This window comes from Petaurus breviceps, unplaced genomic scaffold (genome assembly GCF_028583685.1).
Source record: "Petaurus breviceps papuanus isolate PSGF00001 unplaced genomic scaffold, PetGlider_PUasm1.0 90721, whole genome shotgun sequence".
Taxonomy (NCBI): Eukaryota; Metazoa; Chordata; class Mammalia; order Diprotodontia; family Petauridae; genus Petaurus; species Petaurus breviceps.
This window is the reverse complement of record NW_027187322.1, coordinates 6,858,472-6,880,121: the sequence shown is the minus strand read 5'-3', so window position 1 is coordinate 6,880,121 and position 21,650 is coordinate 6,858,472. Positions and strand designations below refer to the sequence as shown.

The following is a 21,650-nucleotide window of genomic DNA, read 5'->3' as shown; positions in this document are numbered from 1 at the left end:
GTTGATTAAATTACAAAAAGGGGTTCTTTTGTCCACTCATGCCATGTTCTCTAGGACATTAAATCAATTAGCGGACTGGCAGGAATGCAGTTGTCCAGGACCATTTCTCTCTGATCCCCAGTGCGAAGATGACAAGAGAAATATTCATAGAGCAAATCTCTCTGGTGTCCTACAGTTAGTGAGGTGCCTTTCCATAGGATGGAGGCATTATAATGGTTTTATGTCATTTTGGTTGGTTTTCTTTTGTCCAGGTAATGAGGCACTGTTATTATTCCCATCTTACCAATGAGGGGGGCTAATGATACTAGAAGCTAACCACTCTTCTCTCACTTAACTGAAACAAATAAGTGACTTGCCCATGGTTCCACAGCTACTAAGTGTCTGAGGCAGGATCTGAACTCACATCATTCTGACTCCGAAATCCAGCCCTCTATTTCCTACCCCTAAACATTGTCATAGTGACCATAGGTTGTATCCTGGTGGGGAGCATCTGCCCTCTGAGCTGTGCTGGGCCCATCCCTGGGCCTGGGCTTAAAGCCCTCCCAGCTTAGTCAGACTTGCCAGGGCTCACCCAGGCTCTGTGGGCACCAAGGTCAGGCATCTCAGAAAGCCTCCAAGCTCCACTATCAGAGAGTGAGCCCAAGGAGAATCCAAATGCTTTCTACCCATCATCGTAGAGATTAGTCCAAGACTCTCTACCCAGACAGAAGGATCATAGCTGAGGTTTAAAAAAAAAAAAAAGATTATCTGGGAGAAAATGTTCAAGTGCTATCCAGAATCTGGTAATACAAGGGATCATTCTGTGTCTTTCTTCATTTAAATCAACTCTTGATTTGTCTGCATGTGGATTATCTCTGGCAGATTGGAAAACCTTCCTTAGCTTCCCTGTGCCCCTGTGGGCTCTGAGCTGCTGCACCCTCCCCACCCCCACTGGCAGAGGATACTGCTGCTCCTGCTGCCTGAGCAGGCATGCAAACTCATTTTAATAATGGCCTAATCACAACACAATTAGAAAGGTAAATGTGTGTGTGTGCATGCAGGCCAGTGTGCCTGTGTGCTGTGTGTTATATACAAATGTATATACATCTATACACTGCATACAGAAGACTGGTAGCAATCATTTGGGAATTACCTAGACTGTTGCTGCCCTCAATTATCATAGATAATCGAATCGACTGTCATTCATTCGTTCAACAAACATTTATTAAGCGTTTGCTATATTTTATGCTTCGGTGGGTAGGATGGCTTGGGATTGGGGGGAGGAGGAGAAGATAAATAGACAAGAAATAGATAAGACTCAAATCCTGCTATCAAGAAAGTAATGAACTGGATTCCCTGATCCAAATGAATGTACCTGTGATGGGAGGGAGGGGAACAGACAGAGAGAGAAGGAAGGAGGGAGAAGGGAGGGAGGGAGGGAAGGAGAGAGAGAGAGAGGGAGGGAGAGAGAGAGAGAGAGAGAGAGAGAGAGAGAGATCAGGACCAAGGAGAGCTGCTGGGAGAAATGGTTGATTGGGGATTGAGAGCACAGAGGCCCCTGTCTGTTTTAACTATAGACAAATAGGGAAGACTGACTCTCAGACTTGGCACAACAAGCTTTTTTTTTTTTAACACCCTTTCAATGCATCTCTTCAGTGTTGGGCTTTTCTTTGGCTTTCCCTTCTCCCAGATCCAATCGGTTGCCACATCTTGTCATTCCTCCAGCCATCTCTCCCATTCATCACCTTCCCCCCCACCCCTACTAGAAACCCTGGGCACTCCCCCCCAACACGATATAATAATCTCCTGGTTATTCTCCTTGCCTCCCTCCTCTTTCTCATTGTCCTCACAACATCTGCTTGCTGACATTCCTCAAGTACGGGTATGGCCATGTCACTCCCTGGCTCCCCACTGCCCCTAGAGAACACTGATTAAATTAAACCTGAATAAACCTGAACTCCCTGGAGTCTGACTCGCTCTTACCTTCCCCTCTTTATCTTAACATCGCTCTCCTTTATAAACGTTCCAGATGGAGTGGCCCAGGAGCGACCCCCAGTCTTGGCAGCTTGCTTTCCCCCTCCAAGCATGCACACAGCCTGCCATTCCCCCATGCCTGTGCTGTTGTCCCTCTTCATCTTCCACCTTCAGAGTCCTCGTCAAGGCTCAGCCCCGGCAGCACTTAATAGGGGAGCCTACTGATCCTCAGGCGGGTTCTCCCTCCTATCTAGGATTCTTTGGCCTGATGCGCTCCCTTGCTTACCTTTGTATGGATTTCCTCCAGCATGAGCCACCTGCCCTGGCTTAAACACAAGCTCCTTCTAGTCAGGACGTGCTGCCCTTCGGTCTTCTGCTTTGTCTTTCCTCACTCAGACTACACTCCATTCGTGTATTTTCTATGTGCGTTGTTAGTGTGTTATCTCCTTGATTAAACTGAACCCCCAGAAGGCAGGGACTAGTTTTACCTGCAGCTAGATGGTACAGGGGCTAGAATGCTGACCTTGGAGTCAGGTAGAACCGAGTTCAAGTCCTGCCTCAGCGACTAGCTGGGTGACCCTGGGCAAGTCCTTCAGCCTCAGTTTCCTCATCTGTAAAATGGGGATCATCAAAGAAGCCCCTGCTTACCTCCCAGGGATGTTGTGAGAATCCAATGACGTCATAATTGTCAAGTGTTTAGTGCCGCGCCTGGCCCGTGAGTGCTGTGTAGATGTTAGCTCTCACTATTTATTATGGTTCATAGTCTCAGTGCTTAGCAAAGGATTTGGTATATAGTAGGCACTTCATAAGTGCATGTTCTGTTGTGGCATGTTGTCTCTGTATCTCTCAGTTGCTTCTGGGAGCCACCGCCAATGTGGCACTGGAGGGGCCCCAAACACCACCTTTTCTCAGGCTCACTGGCCTAGAACAAAGGACCCCATGCGTTCCCAAGAAGGGGCTGCTTTTGATTTTCTCCAGAGCTTTGATCTCAAAAGGGAGGCTGTGGTTGGGGGGCGGGGCAGGAGACGGCAGTCCCTGTCAGTGACGTTAATGAGCAAAGCAAAGGAGGGCTGCCCCTTCTGACCAACCCTCCTTCCCCCTGGGGGCAGCCAGCTTGAACAGGCACCATGTAAGTCTACCCAGTTTCCTCATTCATAGTAATCAGTCCTTTGAGAAGGAGAAGAGCTGAAGTTGTGTGGTCTTTAACATTTCAGAGTCAGATCTATTGCAATGTATGCAATAGTTTTACCATTCCGGAGAAGTTAAGGGGAGGAGGAGCTAATCTCTGGAGATTGTGTGCTGTGAAGGCCAGCCTTCGGGCATCTTTGGGATCAGAGTGTGGATCAGAGATCTTTATTTTATTTTTTTTTAAAGCAATTGGGGTTAAGTAACTTGCTCAAGGTTACACGGCCAGTTATTTCTGAGTGTGGTGCTGAGTATCAGAGCTCGGATTCGATCCCAGGTCATCCCAACACTGGGGCCAGTGCTGTTACTCGCTGAGCCACCTGGCCACCCAGATTGGGGATCTTTATAGCCTTAGATGTGTGATCACCTCCGGCCTCCTCCTTGGACCGCTCTTCACCTCCCACAGGTGATCCAAGGACTCCAAAGCTCTACCCTTGGAATCCAGGATCTGTCTGTGGACCTCACCACTGGCTCTTTCTGCCAATCTTGTCAAGCCTTCAGTGTTGGCCAGGCCCATGAAGCTGCCTGCCAGGGGAGCCTTGGCCTCACCAGAAGGGGGAAGAGCCCATGTGTGTCATGGGATTGATATCATCAGCTCTGGCCCTGGAGCCATTCCCTATACACTTCCCAGATGGATGGCCCTAGGAAAATCCCCTAACACCCCTCAGCCTCACTTTCCTCATCTATAAAATGGGGATAATAACAGCACTTACCTCACCGAGCTGTTTGGGGGCTCAAAGAAGATATTACTTGTAAAGTGATTTGTAAACATGAAGCTTAGCCATCATCATGTTACATAGAACAAGAAGGGACTTTGGTGGTTATCTAATCCAATCCACTCATCTAACAAAGGAGAAAACAGACCTAGAGATGAGTAGTCATATGCCCAAGATCACACAGCTAGGGGATAATTGAATGAGGATGGAGAGCCCAGGCCCTAGGGCTCCTGAGGCCCTGCCACCCCCTGCAGCACACTGCCAGAGGGACTGCATGTGGTGAAGGGACCATCCACATGGGCCAAATAATAGGTGTTCATGCTACAAAGTCAAGCTGGTGCTGCAAGGCCAGAAATGGCAGCACTCGCAGCCAGCCACAGGTTCCCAGGAACCTCCTCTCCGACCTCAGAGACCCAAGACAGGAGGAGACTGGCCAAGGTTTGAACTGGCCCACTAATACACTCACAGATTTCTGACAAATCCCACTAGGGAAGAGGAGGCCACCCACCCTGCCAGGGCCACAGAAGAGGGAAGTGTGACTTTCACCCCCCTCTGCTTCCCTGGCCCTTTCTCTCTGTCATCTCCCTTCCCTACCAGCCCAGCCCACCACAGGCACAGAGGCAGAGAGAGGGGATGATCAGAGGTGAGGGGCTGCAGATGTCTAGCACCCTACCCTATAGGCTCCCTGTCCCTTTGTGGGGAGAAAGCTATTTCAAGTAAATGATTCATCACAAAATGAATATCAAACAGCAATAAAATGAATTAATCCTCCTTTGTCACTCAGGGCATTGAAAGAAATTCATGCCAGGGCATGAAAGAGCATAGCTCCATCGAGGCTCTTTGACCATTGATTCCTATCCACTTTTCCTCCTTTGTGATCAGTTAATAGGGCTCTGTTCTCTCCTCTGAGCCACTGTTAGTTCATCTGGATAATGGGTATAATAGCAATTTCACATGTGACCTCACAAAGTTGCCATGCCCTCTCTAAGTCCTAAGGTACCTGAATTATCATAATAGCTGCCATTTCTGGAACATTGTACATTTTGCAGAATGCTTTGGGCCATCTAAGAATCCACTGAGAAAGTGATTTACAGGCAACATGATTCCATTTTTATAGATGAGGGACCTGAGGCTCAGAAAGATTGAGGGACTTGCCCACAGCCACACAGCTAGTAACAGAAGTGGAATCTGAAGCCTGAAAACCCTACATCCTCCCCTCCTGCCCTGAGTTATCTACAAATGCTCTAGAAACTGCCCTGCTCGTGTCCTCCCTCAGCACTGGCAGCTGGGGATGGACAAACACCAAGGATGCTTGGCAGAAAGCTTTTGTGCCTAGCCTTTCCCTGTGAAGCAGGGAAGGGCTGGATCGAGGCTGAGGCTGCTTACAGCCTTCTATCTACTTGAGGAAAACAAATGATCATGCATACTAGAGTATCTTGAAGTGACCAGCAATTGGAGTGGAAATTCCTCAAAATAAGGTCAGAGAAGGCCCTCAGCCATGCTAGGAAGTGCCCAGGCTGCCCAGCCCAGCCCCGGGCCTCAAGCTGCCATGTGGCAGCAGCAGGAGGGCTGGAAGCCAGCAGCATTGGGGAAGTACAGATGTTCACAGCTGGTTTTCAAATACCCCCTTATGTTGCAAGGAGAAGGATGCGTCTGAGTGTTGGGAGGAAAGGACCCAACACTCAGCTCTTCAGTCAGTCAGGTCAACCTCTCCGCTTGGGTGAGGGGGCAGCACACAGCTCAGTTTAAATACTTGGCTTGGAGGAAAGATTGGACTGTCTCTTAAGTGATTCCAGTGATCTGCCTGGAATCCCAGGGTCCATGAGAGCTACCAAGAACCCCAGCCCAGGACCTTGAGGAGCCCGGTGGGTGCTGACTCCTCCTGTGGTGGGGAGCTGAGAAGGACTGAGTCTGCCTCAAGCCTTGAGAGCAGTAGTCAACCCTCTCCTCCCATTCCTACCGTGTTTCCCCGATAATAAGACACTGTCTTATATTTTTTTTTTTTTGGACAGAAAAACACCAGAGGGCTTATTTTCAGGGGCGGGCTTATTTTAATGAACATTGACAACAATTTTAATAAACAGGTAAATGTGAACAAAAAAATGCACCTTTATTCAATAAGCAAATCACTGGGGAAGAACAGGATGACGTGCTCACTGCTGCAGCTCTGATTGGATGCAGCTCAGAGTGCGGCGTGTGTTTCATGGGGGGGGGGGGCGGTGCATACAGAGGGTACCATAGCACAGGGGATCACCTTCACTACAGTAGCAATCTCAATAGGGCTTATTTTCGGGGGAGGGCTTATTTTAGAGGAATCTTACACAGTAAGGGGAGGGCTTATTTTCGGGATAGGTCTTATTATCAGGGAAACACGGTAGAAAGACTGTGGAGCATTTGCCACAAGACTCACCACCAGTCCTCCTGACTCCCTGTCCCTTGCCATCACTGCACTATCACCTTTCCCTCCTGGAGAGCACAGCAGGGACATCTTTGCTTGTGTTTGAACCCCCGATGTTTAACACAATGCCTAGCATCACCGAAGCCTGAATAAAGGCCTCTTCATTGCAACCCTCCACACCTTCACAGAAGGGAAACTGAGGTCCAAATGTGATGTGCCTGAAAACCTGGATTTAGAGCCAGGAGCTCTGCCTCCATCCCTCCCAGGCCTCTCCCAGTGCTTTCTTCCCTTTTTCTTTGCCAGTGAACATGATTCATCACTAACCCTACAGTTGTTCTCTGACCATATTGAAAGCCACACAGAGATCTCCAGTGTTTGGGGGTCTGCCCCATCCATCAGTAGGAAGATGATGTCAGGAGGCAGGGTTCACCTTAGGATTGAATTTGATGAGGCAGATGGCCAGGAAGAGACTCCCAAGTCCCATTTGGTATGAGAACAAGCAGAGAGCTGTTGGTGAACACTGGTCTCCCATGGTGATGCTTCCCATTTGGTTTTCTGCCAGCCATGTTTGTCTCTTGCTCCCAACTTGACTTCTCCACTTAGAGGGCCACCAGCCTCATCCAGCCCCAGATTGCCTCTTGCCTAGAATATGACAGTCGCTTCCTAAATGGCCTCCCTGCTTCAAGTCCCTTTCCCCATCAACCTGTCTTACACTCAGATATGAAAGGGATTTTTCTATATCATAAATGCCAGTGACTCCCTGTTACCTTCAGGATCAAATAGAAACTTGCTGTTCTTCATTCACAGCCCTCATCTCCCACCTCTCTGCCTTGGCACTGCCTATCCCCCGGGCCTGGAGTGTTCTCCCTCCTCACACTCCTTTATGGGAAGCCCTAATTTCCTTCTGCTGAAGGGCCCCATCCTCTGTCAAGTGCGTCCTGGCTTCCCCTCCCCCCAGCTTCTAGTGCCTTCCCCTCCAAATCACCTAACGCCTATCCACACGTACATCCATATTATGTGACATTGTCTTCCATGGCCACGTTTGTGGGTGGATGGAATAAATATGTATCAGGCGCTTGCCATGTGTTCAGCACTGTGATTGGAGCAGAGGATATGGTGCCAGCAGTGACTTCACCAGCAGTCCCTGGCCTCATGGACCTTACATTCCACTGGGGGCCAGTATGGATGCAGCATGGAGGGGGGATCGGGCTGATACAGTGAAAGCCCTAGGATGGGCGTGAGAGGCCCAGAGCTCCAATGTCCGCCTTCCTACCTCCTTCCTCTATGTCCTTGGCCAAGTCACCTGATTCCAATGAGTCTCCCTTTGTTCTTCTGTAAAATGAGAGATTTGAACTGGAGGTCCCTTCCATTTCCAAATCTGTCATCTCCACCCAGAGCTAAGTCAGTATACAGTAACTGGAGAAAGGAGAAAGAAATAACCACTGGGCACTGGGGGATCAGGAAGGGCCTCACCTGGTAGGGTTTTTGGTGCTTCCTTTACCTAGAAGGCTCCTGGGCCCTCCGAGGAAGGGTCACTGGGTGGAAGCAGCTCCTATATATATCCTCGAGTGCAACATCCCCAACATATCCATTAGCCTTCGTTAAGAGTCCATTTGGGCCTTGCCTCAGCACCCTTCTTCATTATTTGCACAAGGAATTTTATGCACGCATTTTGCTTCCTTTCTCCTTCTGAGCCCTGGGCACCATCTGCCCACCATCCTCACAGACCATCCTCACTACTTAGTGATGGGAGAAGCCAGTAAGTAGATCATTTGCCTTCCCCTAGGGTGGGAAAACCGCCTTCGGTGTTAGCAGCTACTTGCACCGGAGAGACATCCTACAGGCCGGCATGTCTGGGCCAAGGGAGCCAATGCACAGACAGCATGCCCAGGTCCCTTTGACTCCTGGCATTTTCAATAGCTGTCTTCACTAAATTAGGAGGGGAGGAGTCTGAACCAGGCTTCTCAATAATAGTGATCCCATCTGGCTCACCTTTCTAGAGCAATGACCCTAATCAGACAGAGCCAATAGGGATCCAAGGAAGGTGGGACCTGGGTCAGAAGGGCAACTTCACAAGATGACGGAAGATGGAGCCATTGCTAGACAGCATGTCATGGCAGGGTGGAGGGCCCCAAAGCCAAAACAGCTAGTGTGATCTAGGGTGTTGAGAGACTGAATAAGGCAAGGCATCCTAGGCCTCGTGCCCCAGCCAAGGTCAGACCACATGCAGAGCGTTGTTTTCAAGACTGGACACCACTTTTCAGGAAAACGTTGGCCAGCATCCAGAGGCAGATGGCCAGAGTGGAGAAAGACCTTGAGATAGAGTGGCCCAAGACAGCTGAAGGGATTCAGTACGCTTAGCTTGGAGTTAAAAAAGATACCCTTAGAGCTGTCTTCAAGAACGTTGTCTTGTGGGGAGAAATCAGTCATTCTTAAATGTCCCATAGTAGAATGGATTGTCTCCAAAGGTGGTGGCCTCCTCCTTGGGTTCAGTCAACCAGCAAAAGCCTATAGAATGTTGGAGTTTAGGAAGGGGAGGGTGGTTCATGTTCACATACAGAAATGTTCTGTCCCAATGGAAAGAGAGATGGCCTTCAAGACAAGAAGCTATGAGTCTAGGTCGGGCCTTTGACACTGTACGACCCTGGGCAAGTGACTTAATCTCAGTACTCTGGGCAGATCTGTAAGACTAGGAGGTTCCAGCCTCCACTCTTTGGCACCGAAGAGTTCCCTAGAGATATGAGGTCATGGCGGTTGCTCCTCTCTTTCCTTTTCCAGGTACAGTTTAGACTACATGGCCCAGGGGGCTCCTTTTCATTGTTTCTAATGGAAAAATCTGTGACCTCAGGTCTCCCCACTCCCATTCCCCACTTCTGGCCACTGCGCCCCAGGTAATTGTCGATTTGCTTTAGTCCAGTAAACGAGCAAGGAAATAGGAGGCTAATGCCATGGTGGGTATAGTCAAGACCAGGCAATCGCTGTCCTTTCTGCCTCCACAGCGGCATTTCCCCTCCTTTCTTCTTTTCTAACTTTTCCTTTTCCTCTATCTCCCAGCCAATATGGTGGCCAGATTAGAAGCTCCTTCTAACCAAAGGTTGGAAGGCCAGGGACCTTCCAAGGGAGATCTTGAGCCAGTGGTAGCCATCAACTATATCAGATTAGAATCAAGAGGAAGATTACCAGGAGTCCTAGCAGCTCAAAATGGGAAGGTGAGTGCCCCAGGAGGTGCAAAAGCAAAGGCTCAGGGCTAGTTTATCTGGAAAAAGAGATGTCTGGACTAGTGGTCTTTAGGGTCCCTCCTAGATCTCCCATTGAGGAATTCTTGGAATGTCACCATGTCAGATCTGAATTAAACATTAGAATGTGGGCATCTTGAGGGAAGAGATTGTGTTTTCACTTGGTTTGTATCTCTAGAACTTAGCACGGTGCCTAGCACGTAGTAAGAATGTAGTAAATGTTTACTGGGGCACTTAGGTGGCGAAGACTCATCTCCCTGACTTCAAATCTGACTTCAGACACTTACTGTGTGACCCTAGGCAAGTCATTTAACCCTGCTTGCCTCAGTTTCCTCACCTGTAAAATGAGCTGGGGAAGGAAATGGCAAAGTGTTCCAAGCTCTCTGCCAAGAAAACCCCAATGGGGTCATGAAGAGTCAGACATTACTACCGGTGATTGACCAATAACAAATGTTTATTGGCTGGTCAGCTGACTATTTTGTCCCAGGGCTGTTGTGAGGACAGAATGAGCTATTCAACACACAAAGATTGTGGTGGCATCTCTCATCATTGTTGGTAGTGTCTCTGTATCTAGTCCTGGGACTAAATGTAGGGCCCTCCAGTGTGGAAGCTTCCCCTACTGATGCACGCCAGCTACTTCTCTGTAACTTCTGATCTGGGAGATTTGCTCCGGGTCAGCCAGCCAGGGCATGAAGCCTTTGGAGCTCTAAGGCAAATTCTCCTGCTTCTTATAACTTTTAGGAATATGGCAGAGCTCTGGGTAGGTTGTTTTTAAAAACCAGACTTAAACAGTAAGGTTTTCCCCAGAAATCTTTAGATCGTTGACCTTTTACCATCTTCTTGTCTTCCTTCCCTCATGATCCTAGACAGAAGACTGCTTAAAGCCACAGAAAGCTGCCACCTTGATCACCACCCCCCACCAACCTCCAGAGCCATGTCTGGTCACACCTCCATGCCCCTTCTTCATTAGCCCCATGCTGTTGGGAGGGGAAAGGTCAAGAGTTACCTGACTCCTCAGAAAGGGCAGGGGAGGAGGTGCCCCTCGAAGCCTTGTGCTGCTTCTTCCTGCTGTCCAACTCCATGTGGAAGAGGTGAAAAGAGTCTAGGGGAGTAGAGTCTACTAATGGGACCCATTTCAGCCTTTGCTGTTCTCTGGAATAGTTGTGGTCTAGAGGAATTACTATTAGCCAAAGACCCTTGGACCAATGCCTAGGTAAGAGCTGCCCATGAGGGGAAGGGGTGACCTTAAAGGTCCTTCTCCCCTATGCCCCAAAGATCTTCTATGGGACTTAGGACATTGTTGGGGGAGCCCTTTGTTAGGTCACAATTTTGTTTAGATTGAAACATCCGACCACAGAATCTTAGGGCTGGGAAACCCAAACTCTCACCTTTTTCCAGAAGAGGCAATGAATGTCCAGAGAAGGAAAAGACTCACAGATTAGAGGCTTTCAGATGCATTCTCTTTCCTTGGTATCCACTGCTAATGCCTTCCTGCTGAGATTACCTCCCATTTATTCTATATAAGGGGCAACTCAGTGGCACCACAGTGCTGGGCCTGGAGTCAGGAAGACTTGTCTCCCTGAGTTCAAAACTGACTTCAGACACTTTCTAGCTCTGTGGCCCTGAACAAGTCAATTAACCCTGTTTGCCTTAGTTTCCTCATCTGTAAAATGAGCTGGAGAAGGAAATGGCAACCCACTCCAGTATCTGCCAAGAAAACCCCAAATGGGGTCCAGAAGAATTGGATACAACCCCAAACTACTGAACAACAAAATCCTATATGTGCATATTGTGTATGCTATGTCACCATTAGAATATAAGGTCCTTGAGGTCCGCGACTGTTACTGCTATTTTCCCTTCTTTGTATTCCCAGGATTAGCCACAGTGCCTGGAAGACATTAATATAATAAATGCCTATGGATTGACTGACTGGCTGACTTGACAAGACCTTAGTCACCATATAGGACAGACTGAATCCTCACTAAATATCCCCTCTGTGTTATCCCTATGTCCCTGAGAGGTGACAGCTAAGTCTTTGGGTGAAGACCTCCTCCAGGGGGAGTTGACTCCCTCCTAAGGCTGCCATCTCGATTTGGGACAGCCAAGTCTCCTCATCCCCATCTCACGGCACTTGCCTACTGTATGACACTACCTCCTACCCCACTCTCTGCCACACACACACACACACACACACACACACACACACACACGTTAATGGGAACATCTTCTATGGCTTTCCTAGGGGTCAGATTGCCTTTTATTATCCAGATGTTTTTAAATTAGGAAATGCTGTCCCTATAATTTTTCACAATCTTGGAAGACTCCTGGTGTCCTAATAGTGACTCACTGGTGAGTTAGAAATAGAATACAAGAAATCTGACCCTTAGCACTGATCACAAACTGCCAGACTAACTAGTGTGTCTCAGAATGCCTGGGTCTCGGCAGGGAATGAGTTTTGTCTGGCCCATCTGGAACTACTTGACTGCACCCTGAAAGAACCAAGCAGGTTTCTCTTTATCTAATAAGAAGAGGAAAATTGTTTAATAAAAAAAATCTTAAAGAAAAATAAATAGCTGTTACTTTAGGGAAATGGTAGTAAACATAGTAAACAACAGAGTAAGAACCTTGGATATTTTCATCGAAGGCCCTTAGATACCATTCCTGCATAAGCGACCAACTCACAGCATCAGGAAGGAGACTCAGAAGGAATCAAATTCAGCCCATGCTAGATCAAAAATCCTTTCTGCAACATCCCAGCCAAGTGGTCCTTAAGAATCTGCCCAAATTCCTCCAAGGAAGGGGAGCTCACCACCTATCACAAAAGTCCATTTTAATTGGAGAAAGTTCTGATTGTCATCAAAGTTGCCTTTCTGCCCCAAAATCCCAGATCCTACTTAGTAGTGTTGAAATCTTTACAGATCACTTTCCTCCTGACAGCCCTGTGAGGTGGGGCATGGAAGTCTTGTTACCCTCTTTGTGCCAGTGGGGGATGTAAGGCTCAGAGGGTTGGCATAATCTGCATGGCATCCCTCCATTTGTTTTTGAATGCATCTCTCTGGACTTGAACTCCTGTACCCTTTCCATAATAGCACAATGCCTTCCAAATTTCTCCCTGGTCAGCCTCTGGAACCAGAAAGGATAAATCTAATGCTGCTGCCAGGATTTTGTTTCTTAAGTAAAGTAGTTCCAATGGTATGAACCAGCCCCCTGAGAGACTTTCTAATGCAGCATGTCTGCAGCAGCCTGTACTTGGTGAGCCTAATACTAGGACTGTGCCCATGGGTGAAGCACAGTGCATGATGCCCTCTTTCCCTTCCTCTGCTCTCAGGGAAGAAAGAAATTCTCGGACCATGAGTCACCAGTGATGATGGAGACTTAATGGGGTCCATTTCCTAGAAATCATTACTTTGTACATGGAGCCTGAACAAAGGCCAGATATGGCTCTCTAGTTTGGGAATTTCGGGGATTAGGAAGTAGGTGGCAGAGGTATTGAATATGATGGTGAGGGTACTTCTCAGCCTTCCTGAAATCATGCCACACAGACAACCACTTTCTTCATCTGTCTGACTTTGAGGCTGGCCCTGGACAGTGAAATGAGACCAAGAGATTACGAAAAAAGTCAAAAATGGCTGGATTTGGCACCATGGCCTTGGCACATGAGGGGGACATGCACCTGGTGACACACAGGTTTAGCTTTCTAGCCTGGAATGTAGGGCCAAGAGAAAGATGAATGTCAGCATCTAGATCTGGGAGAGACCTTTAAAAACCAGCTAACCCGTCTTCCTCATTTAACTGAGGACGTCGAGGTCCAGAGAGACTAAGGGACTTGTCAAGATCCCATTAGCAGTGAGGGGAATTGAACCCATGTTATCTAGCTCTGAATACAGGGTTCTTTTTACTCTCTAATTCTGCTTCCTGGCCTTTTTCATGTTCTAACAGAACAGTCAAAGACCCTGGGAACTTGACAGGGGACTGAAACCCAGTAAGACAATGGAGACAGGGAGGGAGCTGAGAGGGTGCTGTCCATAGTGGCATTATCAGCACCGTTGTTCTGGAGAAGATTGCCTCCAGTGCTGTGGTCCCTAGGGGCGATTGTTACTTGGAATGCTGAAAGGTCCTCAGTACTTAATTAAACGTGTCACAGAAGGAGTTCTCTAGTTATTACATAGACCCTGTTAATGCTATCATTAAAATAAGCTTCATAAATTGCAGGCATTGTGGAAATTGTGTGAAAATAATGGGCTCTGAACAAGAGGAATTTAGGGAAAAGACTCTACCCTCTGGGAGCTTCCAATCAAATGGTAGGAGGACCTGGAGGCAAATAATGAAATGAGGACCATGAGCCCAGGGCTACAGAGGAGACCATCCTTAGTGCTAAGGGGCATATGTGGAAGGAGGAGAATCAGGAAGATAAGATATCACTGGATTGGGTTTTTAAGCCAGAATGGGCCCATCATTATGATACATGAACTTTGCATCTGTCACTTTCCTGCCATATATATGCACACATGCACATCATTGAGCAGGAAGACCACATGGGTGGTGAAAGGCATCACGTTCATGGGTTTCATGATGTATATGAATTACTTGAAGGACCTGGAAATGCTTAATCTGAAGAAGAGAAGACTAGGGAAGGAATGGGGATGGAGAAACAGGATAACTCTCCTGAATTTGAAGGGCTGTCATAGGGAATGGAAACTGACCTTACTCTACTTAGCCCCAAAGGGCAGAATCAGGAGAATGGGGGAAGGTTCAGAGAGATATGTTTGTATTCCATGTCAGAAAACTTCCTAACAAATATCTGCTCCCAAAGTGGACTGGGCTGCTTTGTGAGGGAGCTGGTGGTTCCCTTCTCTCCAGAAGTCTTAGGCAAAGACAGAATAACCATTTTCTGGGGAGGTTGGAAGGGAGATTTCTGTTCCGATGTGGGTCACACTGGGTGGCCTTGAAGACCCCTTCCCACTGTAAGATTGTGTAATGCTGCAACCATTCCCCATGCCTTCCAGTGGTTGCTTGAATGTGGAGTCACATCTGCCTTAGCAAAGGGAGGCATCTACAGATGCATGATTCTCATACAGCAGAGATGACAGAGATGGGAGTTTGCTGGTGATGCCTTCATGTCTGCCCTGCCACTAGGCCTCCAGGCCAACCAGCACACATGCTTCCAGGGGCATCATCCTTAGTCTGTTCTTCCATTTAAGACCTTTCCCTGTCCCCTGTGGCCTATGAGATCCAGTACCCTCCCACTCCACCTCCTTCTGGCTTTCAGCACCCTGATACCTGAAGGGCCTTTTCCCCACTTCTCTCTCAATGCAAACATTCCATTACTTCCCCACCCACCATACTCAACCCTTGCTGCCTATGATTATGCTGTATTCCTCTGTTTCTCCCTCCCTTTTCCACTCTCCTATTCAAACCCTCTCCATCATTCCAGGCCCACTGAAGTATCCCTTCTCTCCCAAAGCATTCACAAGCTCAGTATGTCCAAAATGAAACTCATTTCCTTATATGGCATGAAATCCATAAACCTGAAGCCATTCACCATCCTGCTCTCTCCCCTGGATGTTCTCCATCTCATCAATCATGTATGTACGTAGTCAAGCCCTATTTTCCCGTGTTTTACACTGATGTGCATCTTCTGGTTGAAAAACAAATGGACATTATTATTGTATGAAACCTCTGCTCTTCTGGACTTTGGTTACAGTCAAGAACACTGGACCATCATCCTTCTAGCCTCCCAAGTTCACGTCCCCCTTCTTCCTCTTCCTAATCCCTTAACAAGTCCTCCCAATCTCTCCCCTTCTCTCCACTCAGATGGTCATCACCCTAGTTCAGGTCCCATCAGCTTAGTATCCTGATGGGATTCCCCGTCTCCACTTTCCTCCCTCTAGTATGGCTGCCAACATGATTTTCCTAAAGCACGGGTGTTTGTTTTCCTAAAGAATGCTCAGAAATGTTCAGTGATTCTCTGTTAACAATAGATAGCATCCATATAGCATTTTAAGATTCACAGAGAACAGTACAAAGTTTATTTCATTTGAATCTCATAACAAACCTTGGAGATAGCTACTATTATTATCTTCAGTTTACAGATAAGGAAATTGAGGCTGAGAGAGATGGAATGGCTTGGCCAAGGTCATGTAATGAGCTAATTAATGTCTGAGGCAGGATTTTGCCCCAGGTCTTTCTGACTCCAAACAACTCTCTATCCACTGTGTTACCGCACTGCTTTGGGAATGAAGTAGAATCTCCTTAATTTAGTCTTCAAACCCTTTTTCATTCTGACTTCAGCCTCCTTTTCTAACCTAATTTTTCTATGTTCCAGCCAAAGGGGACCACACTTACTTCTCCCCTCAACTCAGTACTCCATATCCATGTCTTTGCCCAAATCATTCTTCATGCCTGGAATGCCCTCACTCCTCCCCTTTGCCAATTCAAATCCACATGTTATTTATTAATTCAGCTGAAGTGCCACCTCCTTGAGAAAGCTTTCTCTACTTCCAGCCTTGCTCTCCATTGTTCACATGCTCTCTCTTCTCCATTGACCATGTATTTCCTTCTCTATGCAGGGGTCACCTCCTGCCTGTAGACTGAGAGCTCCCAGAGACCAGGACTCTTGGGGTTCTGTCTTTGTATTTCCAGGACCTAGCAGTTAGTTCCAAAACAGTCCATCTACATCCTTCTCTAGGCTTCTTCAGTGCCAACTTTCAAGCCATTTAGAAATGGATTGTTTATTATCTACTCTTCTCTCCAGATGCACAGTGCACTGGTCTTTGAGGCAGGATGATCTGGGTTCAAGCCTGCTCTCGGACCCTTTGGAAAGCTAGAACTGTATGACCCTAGGCAAGTCACGTAAGTCCCATACATCATGGAGCTAGCAGGCCAACTCAACAATAGCCACTTTGACAACATGAGTTGCCATGTTCATGCTTCCTCATACATAGACTGGGAGCTAGAAGACATTGATAGAACATCTAGTCTTGACCCCCTCCTCTCACAAATCAGGAAACTAGAAACTCACAGAGGTTAGGTGACTCAGCCAACATCCCACAAGTAGAAAGAGCAGGGCTAGAACTCAAACCCAAATTCCTGATTATAAACCTAGCACTCTCTCCACCACCTTCTTATCTTTTCCCATGCTCTCCTGCTGAGGATAGGTTTCTGTCTCTATCTCCCCAGAACAGAAGGAATATGCTTAATTAATTGACAGCAGGTGGAACTTAGGGAAGGTTTAGGGGCTATCCTGGCAGGTTTAAATAGCAGGAAAAGGGCATGAAACCACCTGCTGCCAGAGACATTTAGAAATGGTCTGCAACCCAACAAGCCTAGAAGGCATTGGTCATTACTGGACAAAATAAAAACAAAAGAAAGCCTGTCAGTCTCTTTGGCTGCAAGTAGGAGAGGTAAAAGAGAGAATCAGGTCCCCAAAACAGAGCATGTGGGTGACCTCCTCTGCCTATGCTATGGTAGGGCAGGTCTGGAAGCAGAAGTCTGGGAGAGTGATGAGAACAGGGACAGTTCTGGACCTACAGGCTAAAAATGTAACGAGATGAGAAGGAAATCTCCATGCTGCATGGGAATGAGGTGTCTGGGCCATTAATGCTGCTTCAAATCCAGAGAAGGACAATCTCTGTCTTGGCATTCCTGTTCCAATGGGCCTCGTGGTGCTTAGAGTTCTAGTCCCCCTCATCAGTGATCATAGAAATTAGTTAGGAGCAATCTTTGTGGTTCAAGCCTCTCATTTCATAAGAGAGAGAGCTGAGGTTCCTGGAGGCCACATACCATATTCAAGGTCACACAGGTAAGGAGTTGTAGCAATACCAGAGTATTGCATGCAGTCACTTTTGAATAAGAGGGTTTGAATGATGGAATGGGTCCAGGCTAGGAGCCTGCCTGGCTGATCACTCCCTGCAGCCCAAGAATCCTAGAAAGGGGATCTGTGGCCCTCTTGAATCCAGGAAGAGAGATCAGTGACCTTGGCACTCCTGCCTTCCCATTTCAGGCTGCATATTCAGAAAGGTTTAACATAAGTAGAGTCTGTGAAGATTTCATTAAAATATATGCACACTCATAACTTTAAAATAAAGGCATAATGTGCAAAGGAAAGCAATGAATTTGCAAGTTTATTTTAAAACTCACTGCAAATACTTTAGTGTTGGAAGAGAAGGTTTCGGCAGGTGGGAGGTAGGATGGGCACAGCAGCAAACCAAGCCCCAGAACAATAATAAGTGACCTTTATATATAGCATTAGGATTTACAAAGCACTTTACCTATGGTATCTCATCTGACTTCCCCAACAGCTCTGTATGCGAGGCATAATCAATATTATTATCTCCATTTTGCAGAGGAAGAAACTGAGTCATAGGGGAAGTGACTGGGCCAAAGTCATACATAGAAGCATATTCTTAAGACATCCTGAAGGTGACCATTTTTGTCCAGGTATCTCTAGCCCTTAGTACAGTCCCTGGCACATCGTAAGTGATGAAAAGAAGAACCTCATTGATTGGTCATAAGATTCTAAATCATGGGACTAGAGATTTTAAGCTGGAAGGAACCTCAGAGGCTATCAAGGGTACCCTCATATTATAGATGAGGAAACTGAAGCAGGCAGTGGTGAAGTGACTTGCCCAGGGTCACACAGCTAGCAAGGCAGGATGGGAACCCAGATCTTCCTGACTCCAGCTCTAATGTCCTAATCACCACAGCATGCTGTCTCTCTCAGGATGCTTTACTAATTATCTGTGAAATACAGAGATGGTTTTGAGGACCCTTTTGAGATCTGAATCTATGGTACTAATATTTATTTGTGATGAATGCAGGTTGGTGAGGCCAAGGCCATTTTGTCCAGAGGAAGGGAGAGTTGCTGTTAGAAATAGCCCAAGTGACTGATAAATATCCTGCTTCCAGAGGAATTGTACCAGCCTCTGCAGAGCCCTGGCTTCCTGCCCTAAGACAGGGCTCTTTGTAAGAATCTCCACTTCCCTTTGTCTGCCTCAGCATAAAATCACACTGCTCCATCATCCCTACTTCTGAGCAAAGGTGGGAGGCTATGGGTGGAGAATCCTATATATAAATCAGGCTTTTCAATGGGTCAGTTTAGCTGAACTGACTTTTTATATCTCTTTTTTGTTCTTTTTTCTTTAAGGAAATTTCTCTAGAAAAGAAGATGTGTTGGGGGATATAAGTGATATCAAAAGAAAAGATGTCATTAAAACATTTTAAAAGGCTAAAAACATAACTAAATGACAAGGAAATGGTCCTGCTGCATAGGCATGAGGTGTCTGGGCTTCCTGGGAGGGTGAGCTTCTCTCCTTTTGTACTTTTAAGCCACATGTTTTCAACATACCTTAAAATGCTGTCTACATCATATAACCACTTGTGTATATATTAGGGTTTTTATTTTTAGTTTTATAGCTCCCTAATAGGGATCCCCCTCCCAAATAAGGTGCCTGGTCCAAATTGGCTTGCTAGATCCATCTGCCAAGTGAATTTACTTGTCTTCAGGCCAAAGCAGGTAATCAGGACTGACTGTAATGGAGAGGGCATTATCTCGTATCATTTTTTTACAAGCATATTCACTAACTCACTTTGCATATTGTGAGTAAACCCTGTAATTAGATCAATGTGTTGTGAAGCTCCATGATGTGTGTGTGTGTGTGTGTTTGTGTGCCTTGAAACCTTGAACTTGATGGACTTGAACACCATCCCACCTCCCCAGCACCAAGAACAGCTCTAACCCTGGGCTCATTTTCCTTTTCTCCCTCACAGTTTTTGTATAGAAAATGCTTTAGAATCTAAAAGAGTTAGGAGTTGTGGATATTATGGACTCACAATATGACACCAGAGAACCATCTGAATGCTTGAATCCAACCCCTTGTTTGACAAACAGCAAAACTAGTTAAGAAGGAGGATGACCTATTCAAGGTCAAATGAGTAGCAGAATCATGATTTTAACTGGGGCTAAGTCCAAATCAAGCAGCGTTTGCCAAGGAAATAACAGAGTGCTTTTTCTCAAGTGAAGTAACCTCTACCTCGGGGTAGTTCAGCCCATCTTGTAGCGGGACTGGACAGGATGGCCAGAGTGACCTAGGAAGTGGATGTGGTTCATCTCTTTCCCTTCCATTTGTTACTTGCCCCTCAGTTTTCCATCTTCTTCCCCCCTTCCCCTGCAGATTTAGAGCTCACATAGTGGGCACCACTGTGGTGAGAGCTGCTCCCAGGAAGCTCCCTGAACTCCAGCTGCAGTGACGGTAGTGTTCAGAGCAGCAGTCAGGGCTTGGCATCACCCTTGGGTCTGAGGCGGTCTTTGGGGTAAAACTCTTGGCTTTCTCACCTCTGAGATGGCAGCTCCTTTGAAAAACTGAGCCGCTGCTGCATTCTAAATGCATTTATTAAATTATATGTTACCCCAGATGGCGCTGGATATTTTTAACCAGTGTGAGCAGGCTCCCATTCCTCCCAGCCAGGCCCAAGAGGAGAAATGCTGGCAGTGGAGAAGCGATCTTTGGGAGGCCTCCTGAGAGCTTTTGAGGGGCTGTGCTGCCTGGGAGAAGAGTTCAAGTAGGCAGGAAGGCTCAGGGTGGAAGGAAGGGCGGCCTCCACGTCTCTGCCCAGAGCCCCCTAAAGAAAGGTCCTCCATGCCCCTGGAGCCTGCGGTAACAGTCTGTGTGACTTTCTAAAGAGCAAGAGGTTGGAGGAAGCTCAGTTTGCAGGAGTAGGAGGATGGGGGGGGAGGGGAGTGGAGGTGGTTGCAGTCTGCAGAACCCATAGCTATGGCAACACAGCATTCTTTTCCGCCTTTCCCGTGCCTTTGGAATGTACATGATGTGTCCTGGGCGGAGGCTGCATGGGCCCTTAACCCTTTCCTTAGCGGGCTATGCTCCAGAGATTGAGCTCTACATGAACAAACCAGGGAGAATGGGACTCCTGTAATGCTGGGCTGACCCTAGGAAGAGAGCCCGCAGATGGGCAGACTCCTGTGATCCCCCTAACCCCACTCCTCCAGAAAGGGACTTTTCCCAAACCACCTAATCTTTGGATAATAAAAGCCTGGTATCTATGAAAATATTTCTCCTAGGGAGAAAGAGACAAGACAATGTGTATCCGGAGGTCAGGGGGCTGCCAGCTTCAGGTACCAGGGATAAAGAGACACCCCGACCAAGGATCTGACTGAAAGATGTGCTCGCTGGACCTCGGGGTGAGCCCAGCATCTGAGAGAAAACCAGGACAACAGCATTAGTCTGAGCCAAAGCAAATGGAGATGGACAGGGTCACTAGGGATATTGACAAAAGCCTGCAGGGACTGTGAGAATCCTGGGATGGCCACAGGGGATGAGGCACTGTGCATTCTCTGCCTAGAGTCAGTACAATTTCTGAGAAGGCTAACAAGGACTTAGCCATTCCATTAGAGGAGAAAGGAGGGTTCCCTGCAAGGAGGACAGGGGTAGATACGGGATCACTCTCCATTCCTTTGGATGCCAGCAGAGAGATGGCTTCTGGGAGGGCTCAACTCTGCACAGCTTGGGAAAGTGGCATAGATGTGCAGATGGCATCACTACAGCATTGTGGAGAGATTAGCAAATGCCTGGCATTTCCAGTGTGCCCTCAGGCTGGCTCCAGCTCTTCCCCAGCTTCCTTGTCTCCTGCTGTATACCTCCCCTTCCCTTCTTTCTTCTTACTTTTGTTGTTGTCCAGTGGTTTCAGTCATGTCTGACTCTTTGTGACGTGATGGACCATGCTGACAGTGGGATTTCTTTGGCAGAGATACTAGAGTGGTTCATCATTTCCTTCTCCAGGGGCAAACAGACGTTAAGTGACCTGTCCAAGATCACACATCTAGGAAATCTCAAAGGCTGGATTCAGGTCTTCCTGACTGCAAAGCCAGCGCTCTATGCACTGTGCCCCTAAGCCACCCCCTCCTTCTCATAGGATGATGGATTTGTAAGTGTCAGAGACCTCAGAGGCCATCTTGTCTAAAACTTCTCATTTTACAAAGGGATGAAAGTAAGTTCCAGTAATATAAAGCAACTTGTGCAAGATCACACAGATAGTCATTGACAAAGCCAGAGTTTAAACACAGGGGCTTTGACTCTAAATTCACAATTCTTTTCATAATATTACATTGCTTGGCTCTCTCTCTCTCTCTCTCTCTCTCTCTCTCTC

The 21,650-nt window shown here is 47.3% G+C and overlaps 1 protein-coding gene across 2 annotated transcripts in view; it reads left to right on the top strand.

The window, feature by feature from the left end:
• The window catches only part of SHANK2 (SH3 and multiple ankyrin repeat domains 2), a 698,541-nt gene that overhangs the window by 508,640 nt on the left and 168,251 nt on the right, over nt 1-21,650 (top strand). The gene's annotated exons all lie outside the window — the stretch shown is intronic.